The sequence below is a fragment of the Natator depressus genome, chromosome 14 (assembly GCF_965152275.1).
Source record: "Natator depressus isolate rNatDep1 chromosome 14, rNatDep2.hap1, whole genome shotgun sequence".
NCBI classification, from domain to species: Eukaryota; Metazoa; Chordata; order Testudines; family Cheloniidae; genus Natator; species Natator depressus.
The window spans coordinates 9,755,661-9,780,962 of NC_134247.1; the positions used below are offsets into that span (position 1 = coordinate 9,755,661).

At 44.2% G+C, this 25,302-nt stretch overlaps 1 protein-coding gene and 1 long non-coding RNA gene across 2 annotated transcripts in view; both read right to left on the reverse strand.

Moving 5' to 3' along the window:
- RAB11FIP4 (RAB11 family interacting protein 4) overlaps positions 1-25,302 on the reverse strand; it is a 203,818-nt gene that overhangs the window by 49,106 nt on the left and 129,410 nt on the right. The window lies entirely within an intron of this gene.
- On the reverse strand, positions 359-24,782 carry LOC141998936 (uncharacterized). The gene is made up of 3 exons (XR_012641929.1): positions 24,391-24,782; positions 4,004-4,103; positions 359-461 (listed from the first exon to the last, which is right to left on the reverse strand). It is a non-coding gene; the product is annotated as an uncharacterized LOC141998936 (long non-coding RNA).

Consider the following 25,302-nt stretch of genomic DNA (forward strand, 5'->3'; position numbering starts at 1 on the left):
TCTATGGCCTAGATCTTCACAAGTATCTAGGTGCCTAACTCCCATTGATTTCTTTGGGAGTTGGGTGCCTAAATACCTTTGAAGATCTGGGCCTGAGGATCTGATCCAGTGTGTAGTGCAGACAATGGAAAGTCTCCTATTGATTTCAACAGGCTTGGGCTCACATGCTAAGACAGCTAGGGCCATTCCCCTGGAAGGCTTTGAATATGGAGGACAGGGATCTGGAAGTGGATTTTGTATTCCTTGGTGAGTCAATGTGTAGGTGGGAGCACTGGTGTGGTGGCTAAGCAGACATGCTGCAGCATTTTGTACCAGATGGAGCTTTTTCAGACATTTCTGCAGTTCTCTCCCCTCCCCTCCACCTCTTTGCATCTCCCAGGACAAGTTGAGGAGTTTGGCTCTGAAATCCAGTGAGCAGCAGTATCATCAAACGCGGAAATGTCTCCCGTGGAATGCTGATTCTGTTAAAAAAAAAAACAGACCCAAGCATCTGCAAACAGACTTATTTTAGCAGCCGATGTTCCAGTTTAGTTTTTTACCCCGTGGGGGCCTAGTCTCCCTTCGATTCCCATCACCATGAATAAGAGCAGAGTGCTTGCTTGCATACTGTCCTTGGGAATAAAGGAGACAATGTGGCAAATCAATGAATATGTACCAAATAAAGAGTTTTCGATAGACTTTCCCTGTAAAGGCAACAGTAGTGGTGGGGGGAGAGACATTAGTATCAGCTCTGCAAATCTGTACAAAAATTGGCCCAAACCATACTCCATCCAGTTACATTTTAAAGCTATTTCAGGGAACTGAGTCCTAACATCTCTAGGGATTAAGGGGCTCACAACCTCTCTGCTGCCAGTAGGTTAAACTTTAGTTGCCTAATGAGACTGTATTTGGAGATTGTCTGTGTTCCTCTTCAGAAGCTTGGGCAGGCTGTGGTTGGGTCGAGGCATCAATACAAATGATTGCAAAGGCCAGATTATGGGAACGAAGACAGGCACCCCCTTCTGACAAGCAGCTGATTTGTACTTTTCATTGCATCTGCAGACCTGGGTCATGAAGGCTTTTCATTTCAGTGTTTGAAGGGGGCCTCTTAATAGTGGCTGTCAGTCTGGGGCTAAAGAGCCTTTTGCAAAATCGTCATGAAAATTTACCAGCTCAGGCACAAAATCTATTTCATCCTCCATTTGCCAAGATGGTAAAGAACTGCCCAAAACAAAAGCAAACAAATGCTGTTTTACTTGTCCATTGCGGGAAAAACAAAAAAACCCCTCAGACAAACAAACAAAAATACATGCCCCATGTGAACAGGCCAGCAGAATTTTGCAAGGCTGGACTGGAGTATAATTGGGAGGGGGTGGGCGTTTAAAAGAAAGGGATCTGATTCTATAGGACTTTTTAAAAAGCAATTGTCTTCTTTGTAAACTACAGAGCCAGATTGTGCCTGGGCCTTGTGTGGGTGAGGCAAGGGAAAGGATACAAAGAGCCACGCTTCACTTGTGCCGACCTCCACCAGGACTAGGTAGGACTCCGAACACTCTGCTCTCCTGAGCACTGTCACTCCAGGAGCTCCACCCCAAAGGGAGCCAGGAGGAGGCGGAGCCATGGTTCTACCCCCTGCACCAGCTGGTGAGCTGACCAGATGCACCTTTGTGCAGGTTGGTGCAGTGTGTGCACTTTCCTTGCATGCTGAGGCGCTCCTGGAATAACCACGTCCCATGATGCCATTTGGGACTCAAGGCGGTAATCCTTAAAGAGGCAAAAGTACCACTGAATGGGAAGCAAAACCACCACTAACTTCAAAGAGAGCTTTGTCAGCCTACGGCACATGGGCTCAGGCCTTTGTTGGAAGTTACGCGTTTCTGTATGCATTTTTGCTGATGTAACACAAACACACAAGATGAACCCAGGGTGGAAACCTAGCTCTGACCCTGAGGCTGGGAACGGGGGGCGGTTGTGTTTGGGGAGCAGAAGTTGCAACTGTACATCTCAGTGGAGGAGGCAAAGCTGCACTGGTTAGATAAGAAATGGAGGCGTAGCCAAGAGTGGTCACACCCACATCCTGCTTTGTGTCTGGCAGCGTTTACCAGCTCTGCTGGACCATTCGTCCTTCCTGGCAATCGACATGGTAATCTGAATTAGGGGAGATTTCACGGCTATCAAGGAGCCCGTTGTCCCGCCCCAGTGAGCGCAGTCAGGCAAGGTGCATGAGGGCCATAGAGAAGAGGCAGAGACAAAAGTCAGCCTCAGATCTGGTGGTCCCATTGTTTCTCGGGGGACAGGGTCATTATGGGGACAAGCTATTATAAGGGAGCACTCACGCGGAGTAATTCACTTTTTGTTTTAAATCAGAGATGACATGACAATGAAACGTGCGCTGAGGGCCACCTGCAAGAGACAACCCCCATCTTCAAGGACCACTTTAAGCAACCCCAAGACTTCCAGTACAATTTAATTGGAGACAACATACCAGATCCACCCAAACTGGCACAGGGACTTGCAGAAGCCAATGTGTACCTGGGGTGATATTCTAAGAGGGGCACAGTACAGAGGTTGCAGTTGAGGGGGAGGGAGAGCTAAGGCGGCTTTAAGATACCTTTGCACCTTTCCCATGGTGGGCTGCTCTAGGGGCTGCAGAGACCTCTGGCATAACTCGAGCTGTAGGGCTGTGTAAGGTACAGTGGATCCCCCTAGGCTGCCCTGTGGGCCACAGCACTGCTGCCCTGCCACATCACGTATGCCAGGACTTTCTAAGGGGATCCTTTATGGCTCTCTTCTGCAGCGCCTCCCTGGCTGGAAATGAGGCTGTTGGAGCTTTTACCAACCATAAAGGGGCCAGAGCGGGGTGAGCCTGGAGTATATATGGTCCTATTTCTAAAGGGCACTTGGTTTTGCTGGTCCCTTGAGTGGTTCACTTAAGCCAGGTTGTGTTGTTCTGTAGGTTTCTACATTTCACTTGAACCATAAAGAAGAATTGCCAGTTGTAGAATGTATCACATGGAAAGTTCAGTGCCAAGTGTATCTCAATGACATGTTTATGTGTATATAAAATTTGCCCCAAGTTTGTACAACTGTGATATAACCAATTAGTAATGGAAAGAAAAAAGGAAACAGAGGGCGAGGATAGGAATAATTGACTATCTGCTGATAAGTAATATAACAAACCATCAAACTGGCCAGAGGCCACAGAGTTCTACAGTCCACCAGTAGCTACAGTCAATACGAGGGTAAGATGAGAAGAGCATGGGCCAAATTAATGCCTGGTGTTACTCAAAGTCACTGTATATCAGATGTATAAACTAGTCCCTACTGCATGAGGGCCGGATCCTATGAAGTGCTGAGGACCTTTGAGTCCGACTCAGCACACGATCAGGCCCTGAATTTGTACTCACTGGTTTCATGAAATGATGGTGATTGATTGTGTTCCCTGTATATACAGAATTCTGTCTGGTATCAACAAAACCAAGGCTGCTGCTCTCCAGTGACAATGCTTTGGTGAGCTTTGGTATTGTAAATATGGGACAGGAGCATGGTGTGGTGGTCTGGAGATTTGGGTCACCTAGTCTAAAGGGATTCTTTCTCCTTCTGATTGTACCATTATTTCACTGATGTCTTTGTATATTGCTTTGCTCAGAGGGAGTGAGCCTGTAGCTACAGAAGCTGGGAGGGTTTTTTTAAATAGAGGAAAACAAATCTACAGAAGGATCTAAAGAAATACACATTCTCTGAAGGCCATATCTCCATAATGATGTGTTAGAATAGCACTAGGGGCCAGATCTTGGTGCTGCTGAGCCCCCTCAACTCCCATTGATGTCAGTGGGAATTGAGGACACTGCACCATGATGGAGGTACTTGGAACCTTGCAGGACTGAATCCTAAACTCCTTCCATTTGGGGGGACATTCTGCATTGCTTGCTCAACCAAAACCCATTGGAATCATTGCAGTTTTGGCTGCATAAGAAATGTGGAATTAGACGCTTGGTTAAGAATGCAGGAATTGGCTCCCTACCATATTTCCATGTGGATCTAGGGCTCTGAGACAGGCCAGGGGTTTTTATTTCAGGATTACTGCCAACATCAGGAATAATCCAGCTGTGCTGAAACAGCCCCTGTGAATACAAATAATTTTATGATCCTTTGCTGAGGCAGTAAAATCTAGCTTGAAATAAAATCATATATGTATTTTCTCCCCATTATGGCTGGGGATGGGGGCTAAATCCTGGGCACTGCCAAGCAGTGCTGAAATCAGAGGGCCTTGCAGGTTCTCTGCACCTCTCAGGATCTGGCCCATTAAGTGTGTAACACACAAAACTCTTGGAGTTTACAAGACCATCTCGGGAAGTGAGGTTTCAGTTTTATTAATGCACTAAAAGCATCCATGGATCAAATGTGCAAGCCTCTTTTTAGGCCAGGAAAATGCCACCAGGGGACTCATCTTTTCAAATGCTGATTGATACCTCCTTGTCCATTTTAATAAGAGGCAGCAACAGAAAAAAAGTGTGCCATGTGGTCTCAATAAAGCAGAAAGCGTAGCAATCAATAACAGAAACAATCTGCACTTGCTTGCTTGTAGAATTTGCCTTTAGAAAATTTGCCTTTATATGCAACATGGACATTATTTTGTCTCAAGCTCTATGATCTTTCATATATAATTTGTTCCCTATTAGCTGATTAAAATAGATATTAAAATACTTGTGATGAGAAATATTTTGAAACCAGAAAGCACCACACATCATGCACAATTCCAAATATACATCAGTACAGTAGTTATTTAAAATATTTCTGTGGAGGACACCCAAAAACTCTCTCCCCACCATAAAAACTTTATCCCCCGTTGTAAATTTTGAAGAAGGGTGTATTTTCCTCACCCCTGAGTATTTTTCTCAAATAGTACTTTTGTCAATATAGGGAGGTACACATTGTATACTGTTAAATACTTGGTTTCTGATGGGCTACCGTGTACGTACATTGCCGGATGGATGAAAGTGGAAACTGAATTGAGGAGGGGGCTTAAGGGAGCAAAAATATGAGTAGAGTCCATTAATTCATCATTGCCTCCAGAAAACCGATCCACGTCCAAAGCAAATTTCTCTCTTCTCTTCAGTTAAATCTCCATATATATTTCAGAAGCCTGGCAATATGTAATTCCAATCAATTAAATTATGCTGTACATCAAAGTTTTATTTCTGTGGAAAGTTGCAGCAAGGATGTAATAAAATGTACAATATGTTCCAAAGGAGGACAGGGTCTATGAGATTTTGGATCATCTAGAAAATGCATTTTCTTTTTTTTAAATCATCTTGATAAACAATATATATCAAGGAAGAGAAATGTGAAGCATCAAGCGCCTTAGTGTGTCTTTGATCAATGAACTTATACAACTGTTCACACCACATACCCTGTAAATTCAGACAGAACATACTGATGCTATTACCATCAACCATAGCATCTCTTTTGTACTCTCTAACTGTGTGTCCCTTACTTCTGAGGATGAAGGAAGGTTGGTGGGTAAAGCACAGGACAGGGACTTACTGTGATCTTGGGGGAATCTCTTGATTGCCACGTGCCTCTGTTTCCCATCCCTAGAATAGTGATAATAGTATTTGCCTAGCCAAGAGGATTGTTGTGAGGATTAATTGAATGTTTGTGAGGTACAATGTTCACATGGCATGTTCAGGCATCTCTCTAAAAATGAACCACCACCAAACTGTTAATATATGGAGAAAAAACCTATAGTGTCTGAATAGTGTCTGCTAGACATTTCATAATGATTTTCAGATTCACATCTATATAGTGGGATAATACTAAATAAGCATAGTTTAAAATTCATATATGTACAGTGCTATCATCAGGTACGCGAAGAGGATTCTAGCCTGACCTCTTCGAGATATACACAAAACCAATCATTTACAAGCCAAGCATTCTGGATGGTTGTAATCCACAGCACATTCCCTTACCTCTGAGATTTAGTAGTTCCTAGAGCTGGGTGGCAGTATAAGTATCAGAGGGACCTAGACAAATTGGAGGATTGGACCAAAAGAAATCTGATGAGGTTCAATAAGGATAAGTGCAGGGTCCTGCACTTAGGACGGAAGAATCCAATGCACAGCTACAGACTAGGGACCGAATGGCTAGGCAGCAGTTCTGCGGAAAAGGACCTAGGGGTTACAGTGGACGAGAAGCTGGATATGAGTCAGCAGTGTGCCCTTGTTGCCAAGAAGGCCAATGGCATTTTGGGATGTATAAGTAGGGGCATAGCGAGCAGATCGAGGGACGTGATCGTTCCCCTCTATTCGACATTGGTGAGGCCTCATCTGGAGTACTGTGTCCAGTTTTGGGCCCCTCACTACAAGAAGGATGTGGATAAATTGGAGAGAGTCCAGCGAAGGGCAACAAAAATGATTAGGGGTCTGGAACACATGACTTATGAGGAGAGGCTGAGGGAACTGGGATTGTTTAGTCTGCAGAAGAGAAGAATGAGGGGGGATTTGATAGCTGCTTTCAACTACCTGAGAGGTGGTTCCAGAGAGGACGGTTCTAGACTATTCTCAGTGGTAGAAGAGGACAGGACAAGGAGTAATGGTCTCAAGTTGCAGCGGGGGAGGTTTAGGTTGGATATTAGGAAAAACTTTTTCACTAGGAGGGTGGTGAAACACTGGAATGCGTTACCTAGGGAGGTGGTAGAATCTCCTTCCTTAGAAGTTTTTAAGGTCAGGCTTGACAAAGCCCTGGCTGGGATGATTTGATTGGGGATTGGTCCTGCTTTGAGCAGGGGGTTGGACTAGATGACCTCCTGAGGTCCCTTCCAACCCTGATATTCTATGATTCTATGTTTGTGCAGGGTGCATAAATGACTACAGATACAAATAAGGAGGGCCTGATCAAATAAATTTGAGAACCTCTGAACTAGATGATCATGATGGTCCCTTCTGGCCTTAATGTATAAGAGTCTATGGATTCTAAGCAGAGAATTTAGCACTTGAGTTTAAAATACGAGCTCTGTTTTATCTACATTTAGTGGGAGAATTTTTATCGTTATCAGTTTTTCAGTTTGTATGCAACATTCTTACTCGTCTTACCGATGGGATTCTTAAAAAGCAAAACGAGGTCACCTCTTACTATATAATCTCCCACAAGGACTGTCTCAGCTCCTTGCATCCAATGATAACGGAGGACTGCTTTTATATACTGTGTTCTCATTCCCTGTGGTGCAAGGTAAATGCAGCAGTGCCAAGTCTATGATCCTTCTGTGCAGAAGGGTTTATTTTGCGCAAGAAAATGTGTCAAGTCAGACAAAACCAGAAAATGCCTTTAAAAGTCTTCCAAACCATTATACCAATCTGGGCCCTGTTGTGCTAGGCACTATACAGAGACTCAAAGACTGTCCCTCTCGCAGAGAGCCTGAAAAATAGGCAGGCTTGGAAGGATTTGATTTCTATCAGTAAATGCTGGTAAACATCGGTTTCACGCAAACTGACCAAAAAATATCCATCAGGAATAATTAAAATGTACAGCTAGGCAAAGTAAGACAAAGGCTGCCTGAGAACTTATTAGGATTTGATTTAAGGATATTTCCTTTGTACATTATTAACATGAGAAGTTGACAATTTGTGTTTTAATGGCTATAAAGCTTTAATTTTTTGAATCTCGATATCTACTGTCATTAAGTAATTATTGTCTGACCCCCACCCCTTGATTTCCCATAACTGAAAATTTAAATAGATAAACATCGGAAAAAGTGCCGAAAATAAACACCAATATTTCTGTTGCAATTATTAAAAAAAGAAAATTGAATTCTGTCAAGCCTGAAAATAGAAAAGACAAATAAAGAGTGGGAAGGAAACATCAGCACAGAGTGTCCTGGATCCTCAGAGGTATTTAATCACCTAACTCCTGTTGAAATCAAAGGGTAGTCAGGTGCATAAAGACCTTTAAGGATTGGGGCCAAAGAGACTTGTCCAAGGCCATACAGCAGGCCAGTGGCAAAGCCCATAATAAAAATCAGGTCTTGTGAGCCCTTGGCCAGCGCCTTAGTCACTAGACCATGCTGCCTTTTTACTAGGGAAAATGAAAATGAGCAAATGCCTTGCCAGAGAAAACCCTGCTAAATAAAACGCTGCTGCTTCTCTTAGGCCTCTCATTGAGAGCCCAAAGTGAGGCTTTTAGGGTTGCAGAGACAGCCCAGACACCCAAGGACGAACAAAGCCTTCCTATTAGTCCAGACCAGTTAGATCCCTTATAACACTGGGCCCCACACTCAGGTCTTGCTACCCCATCACATTGCCAAAACACAAGATACAGTAACCAGAAGAGAGGAAGAACCCATCCTACAGCTGGATGATTGCCCTGTCACAGAGATGAGATTCAGTACTTTATTACTGCTCGTTATGATGTGCTGACAACATGATTGGAGCTGCACAAGATACGAAAAGAGTCCCTGTCCCAAAGAGGTCATGATCTGAAAGACAGGTGCTGAGAAGGCAAAACACATTATGAGACTTGAGGCAGGGAGTTAATTTAAGATTTAATTTCTATGGGCCTGATTCAACCAGGCACAGAAGGGTGTTTTTAAATTTAAGCAGGTGCTTAAGCGCCAATGGTTTTAAAGATAAGCATGTACTTATGTGCTTTGCTGAACTAGTGCCTATGGCCCAGATCCTCAAAGGTACTGATTTCAATGGGACTTAGACCCTAAATACCTTTGAGGATCTGTACCTATGTACCTAACTTGCTTCATACCCAGTGTAACATTAGAGTGGCGAGGGAGTTTGACATGAGGTAGTGCAGAATTAGTGACAGCACAGATGGGACCTTCCTCTTCCCTGCGGATGGTTCTTTTCCCCCCAGAATCACTTTTCTAAGCAGAGCAACATTTTAATATTTTCCCTGGGCAGGCCTAGCTCGAGACAGACCCTCCTGGGACACAAAGAACCCACCCTTCCAGACTAGAAGAAATGAAAAGTAAAAACATTCCTGAGCATTGACTGCCTACGCACAATAACCTCAGTATCACAGCTGTCAATCAACAGAGCAAGTCAGTCACTTTCATGAGGAATGATTGATAGGAAGTGCCCATCAGCAAAATGCATTAGTTGCCTGTGACAATACAAGAAGTGATGGCAGCTTTAATATTGCAGCAGATTCTTCTAAAATGGGATGCTCTTCTGGGCTTCATCTCCTCATTGTAACATGCAAGAAGAGGCTAAGCGAGTCAAGTGGAGAGGTTTGCAATCAATCTGTGTCACACTCCAGGGGTTGTGGTGACCCTAAACTCCGCATGAGAATATCACTCTTAAGGAGGTAATTGTTTAACAACCAGATAAATGCACTGTCATCTGGATTTACATGTCACAATGGTGATATCCTGTGACCAGTGAGAAAAATCCTAGGCTTTTCTATCTTGTAGATTTCCCAGTGCATAAATCTTGTATCCAGCGGCTAGTCCTATTTACAAGTGGCAATTCAAAAATCGAGTATTATTAATCATTCACTTTGTATGCAACCTCTCAATGCTGCGTGCAAATTCTTGGTTTGCGGATAAAGGTAAAAGTCTATTTTAACTGATGTTGGTGTATATCTGCAATAACTTCACTGGGTGTGATTCTGATCTCATGCTAGCTTTACACTGCTGTAAATCCATTGGCTTCAGTGGAGTTACTGCTGATTTACACTGGCTTAACCAACAGGAGAATCTGACCCAGGATTTACTGACCGGAGCATTTAAGAGATTAGGAAGTCTTAGCTTCAGAAAAATTCTACAGTCATTTTCAAAGAATTGCCTGAAACATTTTTACAATTAAAGCAGAGATTGTTGCAAACCTCTCAAAAGTCCTGAACATTCAGTACTTGAGTCAGAAATTGTAACAGATGGACTTGGATGGTTCTTTAAAAAATATTAGCTATTAATAAGCATGGGTGTTTGCAATGAGAAATCTAATATATTTTTAGTCTATACTGGGATATTTAGCCATGTCTAAACTGAGGTTTTTGTCAAAATCTTCCCCTTGGATAAAATGGGAATATATTCCAGTCATATTCACAATATCCTTCTAAATACCCACTCATGCAATTAAAAACTCCCTACCACCTCGTATTTCAGTTTCAGGATAAAAAAACACACGCATTAACATTAAGCCTGATGCCTGCATGAAAAAATTGTCTGAAATACACTTAGCATTGATCCCTCTTGCTTTATGCCTCACCAAGTGTCCAGGATTTTGACTCATCTCCCCACTTCCTTTTAAACTTTCATTTGAGGAATGAAACAAAAGCCATGTAGCTGATCTCCGGGAGCTCTCTGTCCAGCTAATGCTTTTGCAAAGGGCTGAATTAAACTGTTTAGGCATTCTGTAAGCCCGTTAAAATATGCACCAGAGCCTCCTATGGTGACTTCAGATTACAGATTTCACTCTGAAGCATTTTTCTCATGCACATTGTTGGGATGGTAGAGAGCTGCACTCAAGAGTGCAGTTTTTCTGTCATAGCTAAGAAGCTTCATTTATAAATAAAAATCTTTGAAATCCAATGTGATGCTGGCAAACCAGGTGCCAGCTCATGTCAAGGCCCAGGGCCTCACTGAACACTGACAAATGCATAGCTGGAAACCAGCCTGGGTTACCTGTGGCTTAGTATAGTTACAATAAATATCTGACTTGTAAGAATGTGTTTGGTGTCTGGACCTTATGACTAGTGTAGGACGCTGCATGTATTGATCTCAAGTATAACCTCTGTAGCTCATGGTATAAAGTTATACTGAGTGTATGGGTAAACCTCTATAATTGTGTAACTCACCAAAGAGGAAGAGAAGCACTAATTAAGAGAAAAAGCTTGTCCTGCACACAAGACAGCCCATTGACGGCAAATGTGTATAGTGTTGCCAACTTTCTGATTGCAGAAAACCGAACACCCTTGCCCCGCCCCCTGCCCCACCTCCCGCTCACTCCATCCCCCCTCCCTCAGATGCTTGCTCACCCCCACTCTCGCTCACTCGCTCATTTTCACTGGGCTGGGGCAGGGAGTTGCGGTGCGGGAGGGGGTGAGGGTTCTGGCTGGGCATGTGGGCTCTGGGGTGGGGCTGGGGATGAGGGATTTGGGGTGAACGAGGGGGCTCTGGGGTGGGGGGTGGAGCCAAGTTTATTATAGAAGCTTATATTACTTTTTTAAAGCTAAGACTATAACTTGCGTGTGAGTATATGTTTCCTGTTTTAACTTTGTAATTAACTCTCATTTCTTGTTTCAGTTAATAAATATTTAATTAGTTTATTACAGGATTGGCTGCTACAGGCATTGTCCTTGGTTTCAGATCTAAGTACAAATTATGTGGGGTAAGTAACTGGTCCTTTGGGACTGGGACTAACCTGAATATTGCTGTGATTTTTGTTGTAAAGTGACCATCTATCACATAGTTCAGCTTGCCTGGGTGGCAAGAGAGACTGGAGTGCCCAAGGGGACTGACTGTGACTCCACGGTAAGACTGTTACAGTGTCTGAGGAGTTCACACTGATTACTGGGTTGGTGAAATCTAATTATAGAACATACCACCAGTTTGGGGTTTCTGCCCTGAGACTGGCACTCACGGTCGTGAGCCGCTCCAGATAGCATGTCATCCAACAGCATACTTTATTAGTGGAACATGAGAAATTGTGCCACTGGGGTGTAAGTGCTCAGAGACTGATTTCCATGGCACTCCAGGGTTACTAGGAGCATTTACTGATTCCCCCCCCAAAAAGTCCAAGAATAGCCTCTGTCAAGCGGTATAATGAGGATTCTTAATACAGTATCAGGGTTAATTATTATTTATTATTCAAAGCCTAGTCATGGACTAGGGCCCCACTGTGTTAGGTGCTGTACAAACACAGACCAAATAGACAGTCCCTGCCCCCAGGAGTTTACAATCTAAGACTATGGACCAGAATCTGATTTCATTAACACTGGTGTAAATCCAGAGTAATGCCATGGAGAACTGTGAGAACAGAACTTGGCCAAAAAGATTTAAACAAATGGGAAACTCGCACATCTTTAGTACAAATGATTCTTCTGAAGTAAATTTCCTGTGGTTAAACATGTGAACTATGCAGGGGTTAACTGCAGCACTGCATCAGGAGAGCTGGTTTGAGGGTTAGTCCTGTCACAGGCATCAGGAATCAGAGAGACTGGACTGGAAGAATGGAAGCCATTATGCACAGCACAAAGAAAGAGAACATGTTCTGTCTAAGGTCATGGGCACAAACCCCGATTGAAAAGTTCCACGAGATCTTTAATGTCCATACAGCAGAGACATCCACAGCAGAACCCCATCAAACTGGTACTCCACTGACAATGGTGACAGGAAGGAGGAGATAGATAGACCTTAATGTTTCTACAACTGAAGGCTTGAGCTGACCATACCAACCTTTGGACCTGTGGCTCCAAGGAATCCAAACAGTTCAAGCCTGCTGCTTCAGTCTATTGGGTCATCTCTTGCATGTATTCTTAATGATTCCAGTGGAATGTTGTGGTAAGTGTAAACCCCGGTAACTCTTCAATAAATGTCAGTTGATTACAGATGGGCCTGTTATCTGTATTTAATTGGCACTGGGCAGGATTTCGTATTTCTGCAGTTCATAGATTCCCTGTGGTATGCTAGTTTCTATGTATCATGTAGGTTTCTTATTCTAAGAAAAGCCTGTTCTTTGACCCATACACTGACACAATTTCCCTCAATAAGAGTTGCAGGCAACAGCTGCAGGAACCTGCCAGAGCTTTGACAACACTGGATGTCAATTTTAAAAGCCCCGCAACACTCCCTGCATGATGAGGTTTTTTTGGCTAAGCAGCGTGATCTGGAAATCTTCATTTGTGGCCTGATTTGTGGCTTTAAGGAGACAGTGTGGATTAGACCTGCAGAAGACACTGGCCTTGTGTAGACAAGGATTTAAGGTGTGATGTTAGCCTGTGTTGGGCAACTAACATGGTTTAACCAGGCACACTGCCTTTAAGAGGGGCTAAGCTGGTTAACCAGCTGTTTTTTCCATGTAAAGTGGAGCCAGTCTGGAAGTTGAACTCAGAACTAGGAAGAAGTCAGTCCTTAAGGTATCAGATCATAACAAGAGACAACAATGGGTAAAGACAGGCATTCAGTACTACTCACTATTCAGACCCTTAATGATTTTGTAGGAACAACCAATGAAGAAAACTATTTTGTTTTTCACTATCAAGGTCATGTTCAAGAAATTCTGGGAGACAGCAGGAGGTTTCTGCACTGCATGCTTAAGCCTCCATGCTCACAACACTTGATGATGTAAGGCTGGAACTCTGGCTGTATTGACAGAGACACACAAAGCTAGGTTACAGTTTTATAGCGATTCATTGACATTATTTACATTTTGACTCAGTAGGCACCAGCATTCAATGCTGTTGACAAAGGTACTAATGCAGGGCCAAAACGGGAGGAGGGTGGAGTCTGTGCTGTGATTTTGGACAAAGGCCAGGCCACTCAGCCCGTTGAAGGATGAAGCATTAAAGCACATGTGCTTAAATACCTTGCTGAAGTAGGGATCTGCTGAATAGAGATGGACTTACATGTATGTTCAAGTGTTTTGCTGAATCGTGGCCTAAGAGTCTAGCTCCAGGGAGGAGAGAGTCATCAAGTTCTGTGATATAAGGTGACTGTAAGTGCTGACAAAGTTGCAAATATTTTAGATGTGTAGGAGATGAGCGCCTGCTGTAGGCTGGGTGTAAAAGCCTCCAGAGGAGCAGCTGTTACGTCACCTTGGCGAAATGGAGTGTAGGTCAAAATAAGACAAGGGATATCTGGAAGTAATGTTTGTCCAGTGTTGTGCCTGTGCACTGAACCTGGGATTATCTCAGTCTGCAAATACCATCAGAGAAGGCAAAGCTACATTTCTACCAGGCTGTCAACAGGACTTTCTTAATCACTCCACAACACATTCTTAACTTCTCACCGAAGAAGTTCTTCTACACAAACAGCTGACCAAACTCATGGAATTGCACTGGACAGAAGTTGTGCACACTATAGTCAGGAACTGCGAGCCTTCGGGAGAGTTGTTTGTAGTCACTGAGGAAAATCTGGGGGGAAGGGGGCAGGGATGCTTTCATGACAACTCACAGGTGACAAATTTTAGAATAATACTTTGCACTTTAAAAGGGCCATCCAAAGCACTGTACAAACATTAACCAGTTTAACTTCACAACACCCTTCTGACTTTAGTAAGAATCGTTACTATTATGTCTCTCCTGGGGAAACTGAGGCACAGAGTTCAGTGACTTGTTAAAACTCACACAAGAAGACTGTAGCAGAGCTTGGTCTAGAATCCAGACTTCCAGATGCCCAGTCCTATATTTTATTTTCTGAAAGCAACTTTTCCCCCTTTTCTTTCTACTGAGTTGGTGTTTGCCGTTTAGACTCATGTGACAGCTGCCATCTTGACTGACACCCTGAGGTTTGAGATACAGCTCCTAGCTACTGAGTATGCCTCACAAACGCATCTGCTTGGTGGACTGGACACAGATGGGGATGTATAACATGACTGGTAGTGGTAGATAAGCCTCACACTGAGCATCTTTCACCCACACGTCTTTGATTAAGAGCTACGCCATGGTGGTTCTTGAACGGTCACCCATATTGGTCAGGAAAGGATTTTCCCCACCATGCACTGGCAGAAAACCATGTGTGTTTCTCCTCCTCTTCTAATACCAGGGATCAGCTCTTTAGATAAGGTATCTGAGATGATTAATTTCCTGCTATTGAATGGAGGGTGGATTTGACTCTCTTCTGGATCTGTGTTTCTGTTCTCTGGCGCTCAGACCAAATGACTGACATATGGGCAGTGATCTGAAGCAACTGAGCACAGCAGTTATTGGGAGCATGGCCAATGAGGGTGCGGCGGGAGGAAAACCCAGATCAATTGTCTTCCCTCCCCAAATAACATTAGCTTTTTATTATTAAATCATGGCTAACATCAAGGCCTAAACTCTTCTCAGAGCTTGAAGAATATACATTATGGAGCTTCTCAGCTGAAACCAATTTTCATCTCACTATATGTGGTTTCCTGGAAAAGCCACTGTTCTTTGGATTGCCAATATGCACTGGAGCTAAAGCAAGCTGGTCGCCAGATATATGAATCCCACTGAACAAACTGACACGCTTCAGCATTTCCACCAGGGCCTGATCAAAAAGCCTGCTGAAGTCAATGGGAGTCCTTCCTCTGACTTCAAGGGACCTTGGATTAGGCCCTAAGGTCCAGAGCCTCAAAGATATTTATGCACCCAAGTCATGTTGAATAGTATCTTCACTCCTTGAGTAGCCCCATTGGGGCTTATCGTTCTCATGCTAACCACTTTGCTTCCCCTATCTGGTGACCAGGGCTGGCCTTACGATTTGCAACCCCTTGAGCTTCTAGCGGGTGAGTGGAGTGAGACACTGAATTTGGTCCTGCCCAGTGATAGGTGGGAGGGTGTTCCGGGGGACACACACCCCTTTTTATCATTCTTCCACTAAACTCAAGGGATGATGGAATCATTTCCCTCCTTTTGATGGAGTTGCCCCCTGCAACCTCCTGGATGTAGCTAATCCTCCTGGCCAGAGACGACTTTTACCCTGTCAAGTATTTCTGAAGGGTATTTGATGCATTTCTAAATGTACACAATAGCACTCAGGTACCCCGGGGTGGTGGATGTCTTAGAAATATGTATAATAATTCCGCTAATAGCATTTGCATGCACAATTACTCATATTGCATGCACAAATAGAGAACGTGGGGTATGCAAATATTGTGTACACATTTTAGGAGGAAGTTTTAAAAGTTGGTCCAGCGACTGATATCAGGGCTTGTGTAGCTTACTGCACTCATGAGGGTTCATTCAACAGGAGAGTCTCCATTCATTCCAGAGAGGAAACTTCCCTTGCTTTGTTACAGATGCAGGGGAGAACACAGCTAAGGCCTCGAGGCCTAATATTTAGCCCCCATTTCAAGCCAACGCCATTTATGCCTCTGCCAGCTTGTGCTGAGCTCCCCTGCACATATGTCTTCCACACTTTGTCACCGTTCCCACACTTCAATTGCTTCTGTTTCACATTTGGGTGATCAAAGCTTAAGAGAAACCAGTTAAAAGGCTTTGCCAGCTCATAGTAATATGGTAGGTGGTTCCTCCTAAAGCAATCCCACTTCCTACAATTAGACAAGAGCAAATTGAAGGAAATAAATTGTAAAGTCTTCATAAGGCAACTGCTGTCGATTCTCCGTGTTGACTGTAGGGTCATGCTCCCTTATAGTCCCTTTCTGGATGCTTGGTACAAAACTTAGGTTTGGCAAGGACACAGGCTACTAGCAAAGAAGGGAATACTTTACTATCAGTCACTAATACCTGGAGTCCTACTGTCACTCAGGGACAGATTGGGCCCATTACATACAGGCCCACTTTGGAGGCACTGGGAGAAATACATTGCCTCAGCGGGCACTCTGAGCCCAACCAATGTGACTCCTCTTAGGCTTGTTCAGCGTATGCTCCCCTTCATGGCTGGTAAGATGTGCCGGCTGGTGCAGACCAGGGCAGGACCATGGCCCCACCTCCTACCCCACTTTTAGAGTGACATGCTCCAGGGCACTAGAAAGAAGCAGTCACTGTGCTCAGGGGAATGGAGATGGTAAAATCGAGACTGATCAGTCCCAGTGCAGGGGGCCTGAGTACCCTTCTCCTACTGCACCTCCACAAGGGCCAGCTGCTATCTGCCCCTTAATATTAAATTAATGTCCCTCTCCATTATAGCAATTTGGCTACAGCTACATGGGTACAAAGACAGGAGGAAACGGACGGAGTATCGCCCAGTCAGCTTATAACTGTTTCCCTCTCTGCCCCATTGATACCAGACAGACGGGCCTAAAAACAGTGACAGACTAGCCAAGCATAGAGGTCTCCGAAGTTTTGTTCCAATTGCCGGGATTTAACTCCCTGGCACTCTTCCCTCTGGTGAATTCCCTGCATCACAAGTCCATGGGCTCCTGAATATCCTTGTGTAATGTGTGCACTGTGCAGTCTGTCCTGCCATCTGCGGGGCTGTCTCATGGTCCCTGGCCCCAAAGATCCTTTCTTGCTCGCCGATCCCCGGAGCGTCTTTCTACCAAAACTCCTCTTTTTACCTCAATATCAGCTAGGAAGTGTCACCATGTCTGCTCTCCCCACTGCCCCCAGCCATGATGCTCACTATACCTGCTCCAGGCCACACTTCTCAGTGTCCTTAGCTTGCAGCCTGGTCCTTCAGCCCTTGGCTTCAATGAGTATGGGATGCAGGACTAGGTCCTTAATTAGGGTCCTGCTTCTTCTCCTGGACAGCACTAAGCACCTAACTCAGAGGGCCAAATTCATGAATGGAGTTCCACTGGGGATGTATTTGGCCTATTGCCCCCAGGCTCTGTAACGAAAGACAGTGTTTGCGATGCTTTTTAGGATCCTCCTCCACAGCGAGGGGTGTCCATGTAGCATTAGTCATATCAGCTCACAACCCACATTGTGCCTGAACGGCAAATATAATTTGTACCCTAGTAGTTAGCAGGAGAAGAGAAGAAGGCAGCGGGGTAGGAAGGCAGAGGGAACCTGAAGTGCTGTTTCTCTGCTATGACGACAACTTCTGATGCAAAAACAGCACAAACCTGGCTTGAAATGAGTGTCTCCTTTGTTCGTCCTGAGATGTTCAGAACACAAATGAGATTCAGTGAGCTGGTTCTGCCTCACTTAGGGTGAAATTCACCCTTGTGCAGGGGGCCAGGGCAAGACCTGAAGGCCTAAGAGGGACAGAAGGGATGCATAGATGATAGGCCTTGTGCTGGCCTTCTGCACAGGAGTGAATTCCTCCATCAGGGCCTGATCCTGCCATTGCTGCAGTGTAGGTTAACACTTCCATTTACTTCAGTGGTGCAGGATCAAGCCCCAACAGCCAAATCCTCAGTTTTCACTCAGACTCTCCTCAGGCAAAGTGCCACTGAAGTCAATGGGAGTTTAGATGAGGGATTTTAGATGATTTTAGACTGTTTGGGCATTTGGCTGGAAAGCAGGACACTGTAAATTTCAGAGCCTCCAAGTGGTCTCCACAGATCAGCGTAATGCCTGCATTTCTCCCTCAGCCACCAGAGCCACTGTAGGTTATGCGAGGAGTTACAAAACAGGCTTTCTTTGGCCCTGCTCTATATTTCTGCAGTGGGCTGTCATGCTGGGTTATCAGCCCACTGGGTGAGTCAGAGGAGAATCAGGCCATGGGGCTCTTCATTTCTAGATGTTGCCACCATTTCTCCTTTGGGTTCCTCTTGGCCAGAGTCTGCCATTCCTGTCTGATGGGAACTCACTCCCTGTAGGAAGTGAACCCTGTGATTCTCCACAACCTTCACCTCAGCAGCTTCACAACAGTGTCAGGTCTGAAAGAGTCTGTTTAATCAGCTGGTAACCTTACACTTTCTCTGTAAAGATCTGAGGCCTACTCTGCTCCTGCTGCTCTCGGTGCTTCCACAGGAACAGAGCAGGCCCCCGTGTTCTGATGGACTGTGGAATCACTGAGGATGGTTGTTATTTCTAGCAGAGCTCAACATCATGCAGACCTCTTGGAACGGTACCGCTGTTGCAAGCTGACCCCAGCTCAAAATGAAGGGCTGATCCTACAATCCCTGACTTACTCAAACTCCCATTGTGTTTAATGGGAGTTTTGGCTGATTAAGGAGGGAGGGATAAATCCCTAAATGTGAAAAAACAAACAAACAAAACCCCCACAAAAATATAAACCAAACCTGGGCCCAGGGTGAAATTCACCCCTATGCAAAGTCTTGGCATAAGGCTTTCGAGGATTTCTGTAGAACACAAGTGGGTGGCCCCTCTGCACGGGGCTGATCAGCTCCCTCCTCTCTGCCTTCCTTCCTCCACTTTCTGGGCTTGCTTTGATTTTCTCATTTGTTTTTCATTTCTCCAGGGGCTTTAAATTCTCCACTGAGTCACAGCTTTAGCAAGTAACAGAGAAAAATAAAATAAAAAAGCAAGGTCGCTCCCCAGTTGCCCAAGGAGATTTCTCTAGTTGCAGAGTGCCACAGAGCACCCTGGCCTGTGCTTCTGATCCCTGCATACCAAGCTAAACACTTATCCCCTCATGATTAAAGCTAGGAACTCACTCATGCGTTGTCGCAGCTGGATGCTTTGGTACCATGCCTGCCGCTAAGATCAAATGCCACAGGTCAGCATCTTGTTGAACAAATCCAAAGCCAAGCCCGCCCTGTCATTTGTACACAGCTGATCCAAAAATAAATAAATGAACAAACAACTCTGAATGACCTCTCATAGAAACGCTGTCAGTGACCAGACAGGACCAGTCTTGGTATTTCAAGTGCATGCCTTTTGTCGTTGTATATTCAGGCAGAAAGCAGCCTTTATCTTGAGATTAATGAGTATTAATGGCTAACACATAGTATAAACTGACTATATCAATTTCAGTGATTGAAATAATAATAATACTTGGCTCTTGTTTCATTAGTACATTTCAAAGCACTTTGCAGTATCATTCTGAAAGAAGAAAAGGTTTCTTTTAACTTTTAACAAATTGTTAGGGTCACTCTCTGCCCTCTTACTCATACTGGTTAGTGTCTAACTCTGCGATTAGTCCCACTGTAATCTGTGAAGCTACAGTAAGTAAGCTACAGATTCATGGCTGAATCTTTCCTCCTGAATCTGATTGTTTTTAAAGTCAGGGGGAGTTGGAAACTAGAGATTTTTTCTTAAAACAGGGCAACATGATCCCAAAAGGGATTGAACATATGTATGGATATCATTTATATCCAGAGCATAGGTGCTGGAACTAAGATGCTGGGAGTGCTACCGCACCCCCTGGCTTGAAGTGGTTTCCATCATCTGCAGGGTTTACAGTTTGGTTTAATGGCTCTCAGCACCCCCACTATATAAGCTGTTCCAGCTCCCCTGATCCAGAGCTGTTATACTTAGTGACAACAACCATTTTGGATGGGACATTAAACTGCCTGCGTCGGGGTTTAAACCAATCTCTGTTAGAGAGCAGGATGAGACCCATGAGGGGGGTGGACATTATCCCACAGCTGCCTATTGTTGGGTTCTTATAACTTCCTCTGAAGCATCTGGTACTGGCTACTCTCAGAGACAGGATATTGGACTAGAGGATCTCGGGTCTGATCCAGTCTGGCAATTCATATTGTTCTATGACAGAGATAGGGCCCAATTCCCCCACCCTTATTCACATTGAACAGTATATTACTCTGAGAGTCATCCTTTTGATTTCAGTAGAGATACTTGTGGAGTAAGGTACCACTCAACATGAGCAAAGGAGACAGAGTCAGGCCCTTAGGCAGCAGCCTGGAGTCTGGATCCAGATTGGCACATGAATTATTCCAAAGTTTTGGAGACCCAGATCCAGGGCTTTGGTTTCTGATTTATGTTATCTAAGGGCCAAATTTGGATCTCTTTACCCATCAGACAGCATGTCACCTTTCCTTGCAGGTAGTCCTAGGGGGGCTGCTTTGGTGATAACAAAGATACCACACTCAGAAAGGATTCTGGCTTCAGGTGAGGAACAGCAGCAGCACCTGTTAGAATGCGGAGCCCCAGAATCCTCATCTTCCGCAAATGTCCCTGCTAATGAACAGCTAGGAAAGGCAGAATCTGAAAAGCAGAATTCTCTCTCAGTACAGTGTTTCTCTGGGATCTCCCTGAGGAGTCAGCAGCAGCTTGCCATGGAGCTAGCATTTCTTTGACAACCTCAACCACATGAATAAGTAATATTTCAGTGTTCAAATTCGACAAGAGAACCATATATCACCAAAGCTAGAGAAGCAGAACAAGTGGCTTTGACTAACAAAAAACAGCTCCTGAAAAACCTCCTGAAAGGTTTTTAGTCTGAAACAATCAGTGACCTAATTAGGTGGCACTCTCGCTGGAGAATAGGAGGAAGAAAAGAAGAAAGGAAGAAAGAAAACGGGTTGGGAAGATTTTAGAGTAGCAGCCGTGTTAGTCTGTATTCGCAAAAAGAAAAGGAGGACTTGTGGCACCTTAGAGACTAACAAATTTATTTGAGCATCAGCTTTCTTGAGCTACAGCTCACTTCATCGGATGCATGCACTGGAAAATATAGCCTAATATTCAGCAGACTGGTCCAAGCTAGAGCTGACCAAGGGGGGATGCTTTATTTCACAAGCATGAGCATGTTCACTGAGGCATCAAGTTAACAACAGAAAGAGAGAGGTGCTGAGTGCCTTGTGCACATTCTTCTCGGAAAGCCCTTTTAAATATTAAAGGGAAGGGGAAAAAATAAAAATGAAACGCTAAAGCAGCCCACAGTTAGTACATGCTTGAAACAAACAAGCCAGAACCCCCCACCCCCACCTCCCTTTTTGCTAAAGAGGCATCATGTTATTCCCTAAACAGACTCACAGGAAGCTGAGATTTGGGACAATTGTGCCAAGATGGAAGAGGAAGGCAGTTTATTCTTCTGAGGGTTTTCCAGAGCTATTCACGATTGATCACCGCAGTGGGACAATTCATCAGTGACCTACATCTATCAGCTATAAACAACACCATTGACATCTACAGATTCCTTGGGTTAAACTTCACGTACCCCCACAATGGGAAATGGATCATGGCCACTGAGCTGTGAGCACAGTGGACTTGATGGAGGGCATAAGGCAAGTTGGGTTGTTAGAGAAGTTGCCCCCAGGGAATGACAACAAGTGGAAGATGATAAACATGCAATAAGTTTGTGCTCCTTGAGTCTGTGCGCTAGCTGCCGGCTGTCAGCCAGTCTCATGGGAGTTGTCCTCTGCTGGTTGACATTCAGATGAGAATCCGGTGGATGCTCGTGCCAAGCAATTGAGCAGGATGGCTCAAAAGAACAATTTTAACTTGGGTGTTAAGAAAAAAAGGAAAACCTGCCGAAGTGCCCATCCTAAAAGCCACTGACATCAATGGACAGAGTCCCAGGGACTTCAGTGGGTTTTGGATCAGGCCCTAACAGCATGAGAACAAGCGGGCAGTGGAAGTTGCCTATCGGAGTAGCTATAGGAAATGCAGAGGCATTCAAATGGATGTGAGATAAGGCTATAAAGAGCAGAGAAAGGGAACTCCTTCTCCTTGATGAGCGCTTGGATCAGAAGGCCCAGATGGTCCCATCTCACACAATCATCTATGTGTGTCATTCCAGGAATCCCCCGAACTCGGGACACTGCTCAGCTCACTACGTACGGGAACAAATTAGAACAGCTGTTATTGGGCAAAGGTGTTCTGTGCTCTGTTTAAAAAAGAAAGGGCCCAGTCCTCAGCTGCTATCCATTGGCCCAGCACAACTGCCTTCACTGGAGCTGTGCTGACTTACACCAGCCAAACACCGGACCCAGTATTTCCAAAATGGCATCAACAGTGGGCATGAGTGTGGTCAGTTTGTGTCCTTGTCACTTCATTATAGAGTGTTCAGTCCTGGGAATACACAACACTGCAAAGGGACCATCCGCAGAAGGCGTCACTAACCAATGGGTCTCATTTCCTTGTGCTCTAGCTGTTATTTAGGGACTACAGATCCCAGCAGGCACTAGAGATCCATTTAGACCAGTAACAAAAACAGCCAGCAAGATCCCTATCCCCTTTTCCAATCTTCTACTAGAATCAAAGAGGTTTATTATTCTCTGGACTCATGTGCATAAGTCCCTTTAATACGAATAGGAAAGTTGCCCTTCCCCTCTTTCCTCCTTCCCCTGCCCAAAAGGCATTTTAAGAACAAAATGCCAAGCTGCCCCAATAAACTGAGTCCCAACTTCGTTCTCTTCTAATGCAATGTTGGATACAGCCTAATGGCCGGATTCTGACTCCCTTCATCACACTCAACAGTCCTTCACTGGGTGAGTAACTCCATTTATTCCAACGTGTCTAGCTGCAGAATAAAGTACTACTCACCATGTGCAAGGGTGGCAGTAAATGGCCCCCACACATCAGAGAATCCAAAGGAAATAGACTTGTCTTTCAGAGAGCTGAATGAGCATAATCCCATATGAAATACGAGCAACAGTCTCTTTCTGCCTTGTTGCAGAGTTGCCCCGATAAGGAGGTAGTTTTGGGCAACTGTACTGTAAAATAACCACAGCACATACAACACAAATCACCTCGACTGATAATGCTAATGCATTCAGTGCTTAAATTGAGTGTGATTAACTCACTGATGGAAGCCAGTGGGACAGATCGTTACTATGTCTTTGTTTTAAATACCCACTTTAACATCAATACATGCCAGATACAAGAATATTACTTTACAGAATATACCATGTGTGTGCCATGTGACTCATGCATGCATCGTTTAAAATTTGCATTAATTACAATTAATTGTTTGTATTATCACAGCTGCTAGAGATCCCAACAGAATTCAGGTCCCCATTGTGCTAGGCACTGTACAGACCTATAGTAAGAGACAGTCTGTAGATCAGAAAATCTCTATAGACAAGACAGACAAATGGTGGGAGAAAGGACGTGTTACACTTACTGTACAGTCAGAGAGCTGAGGCACAGAGATTAGATGCCTTACTCATGATCACAGAGGAGGGCTGTGGCAGAGCCAGGAACTAAACCCAGATCTCCTGAATCTTAGCCCAGTTCCTAAACGACGCTAGCACCCCTCCACTCTGTTCTGTGAGTACTATACATCACTTACATTAAAACAATCACTTTTTACTCTATAAAAAGGGTTAGAAAACCAAAGAATGTAAAAATCATTGAAGTTTTGAAAGATCACTGTGTATATCCTGTTTCCTAGTGTTATCCTGAACACTTTTGTTATCAAATAAACATCACCCTAAGTCAGTATCCCAGATTCATAACACACTTCTTTATTATGCCTTCCATCTTTGGCACACATGCAATGGAAATATCTCATTGGCTGCCTGAATGCTATGCCACCCCGTTGCTTCAGAAGTACAAGGAGCAGATTCACAATCAACTCACAAAGGGAGTTCAAAACTTCATGGAAATTGTTCAGGTCCCAATCACGCTTATGCTGAAAAGCTTTGATGGAGGTAGCACTGAATCTACAGTATGACTAGCTCAATTTCCTTTGAAAGGGAAAGGTAGACAAAATGTGGGTGTGTGTGGGGAGAGAACAGAGAGAAAGAAAGAAAGAAAGAAAGAAAGAAAGAAAGATGTGCGCTATTCGTTGTAGAAAGGTTTTTATAAGATTTATCCATTTCAGTCTGGTGGTTCTGCAAAGCACACACACACAGATATCACTGAAAACCAGGTTTAAATTATCATACTGCAGCACTGATTTAAAGTAGACCTGATCTACAATTTATACAACACAACACAGCTTCTGGGGAAGAAAATATGCCCCGTCTTAACTTAAACCTTAAAAGTTGCACTTACCTCATAAAGAATGCACAGGGGTCTTTAATGGACTGCAAATTCCCTGAAAGGTGCTGTCCTTCTTATTAGCAGATAAGTTTTCTTTCTTGGCTTAGAACAAATAGGGTCTGAAACCTGACCTGGGACATGCTCTGTCTATCTGTGCTGATGAGGGCTCTCAACTGTGTATTGTTGCCAAGAAACCAATGGCAGAATTTAAGTGTTCAGATTCTTAGCCTGGTCAAGGCATTCTTAATCAAATGCCCTTTTGAACAGGAGGACAGGATGAATTCTAAACCTCAGAAAAGGTATCACACGGAGAGTTAACAACTGGGTAACTTTCTTTGATTCAAGTAAAGCAAACTCATGCATTGCTTTTGCCAATTTGAAGTATTTAATGCCGTGTTTTTCTCTGGAATTATCACACGGCCTCCACTTTCTGTTCTTCAGCGTTTACACATGGAACAAGTGGATTTTACCCATGTACCCTCTATCAATCACTGCTTAGAGATAGATCACAAAGGTGGTGGTATCAGGGTCTGAATCCACATTAGGTCTGAGATAGAATCAGGTCTAGGCTAAGAATCAACGGTGCCAACATTTCATGAGCTGTTCTTATTTGTTGCGTCAGAGTTTCTGAAGGTTGGTGCATTTCCAGCACCGGAAAGAGAAATCATCTGTTTCGCCATAAGGTAGTTAACATTCAGCCAACAGCCTGTAGCAGTGTAAGCTCCCCACTGGTGCACATGCCATTAGGCAAATGAGGCACACAGTTCAGACCTAGCTAATCCAGGGGCTCAGCAGAAACACATTTTTCATGCAGCTGACTTGTATTTCACTGATCTTCCAGGGCGCTGATGGGGAAAGTTGCTTCAAAATACTTCAACAACAGTGGATGCTTGGCTTTTGTCAGTGCTGCAGACAGTTTCATGT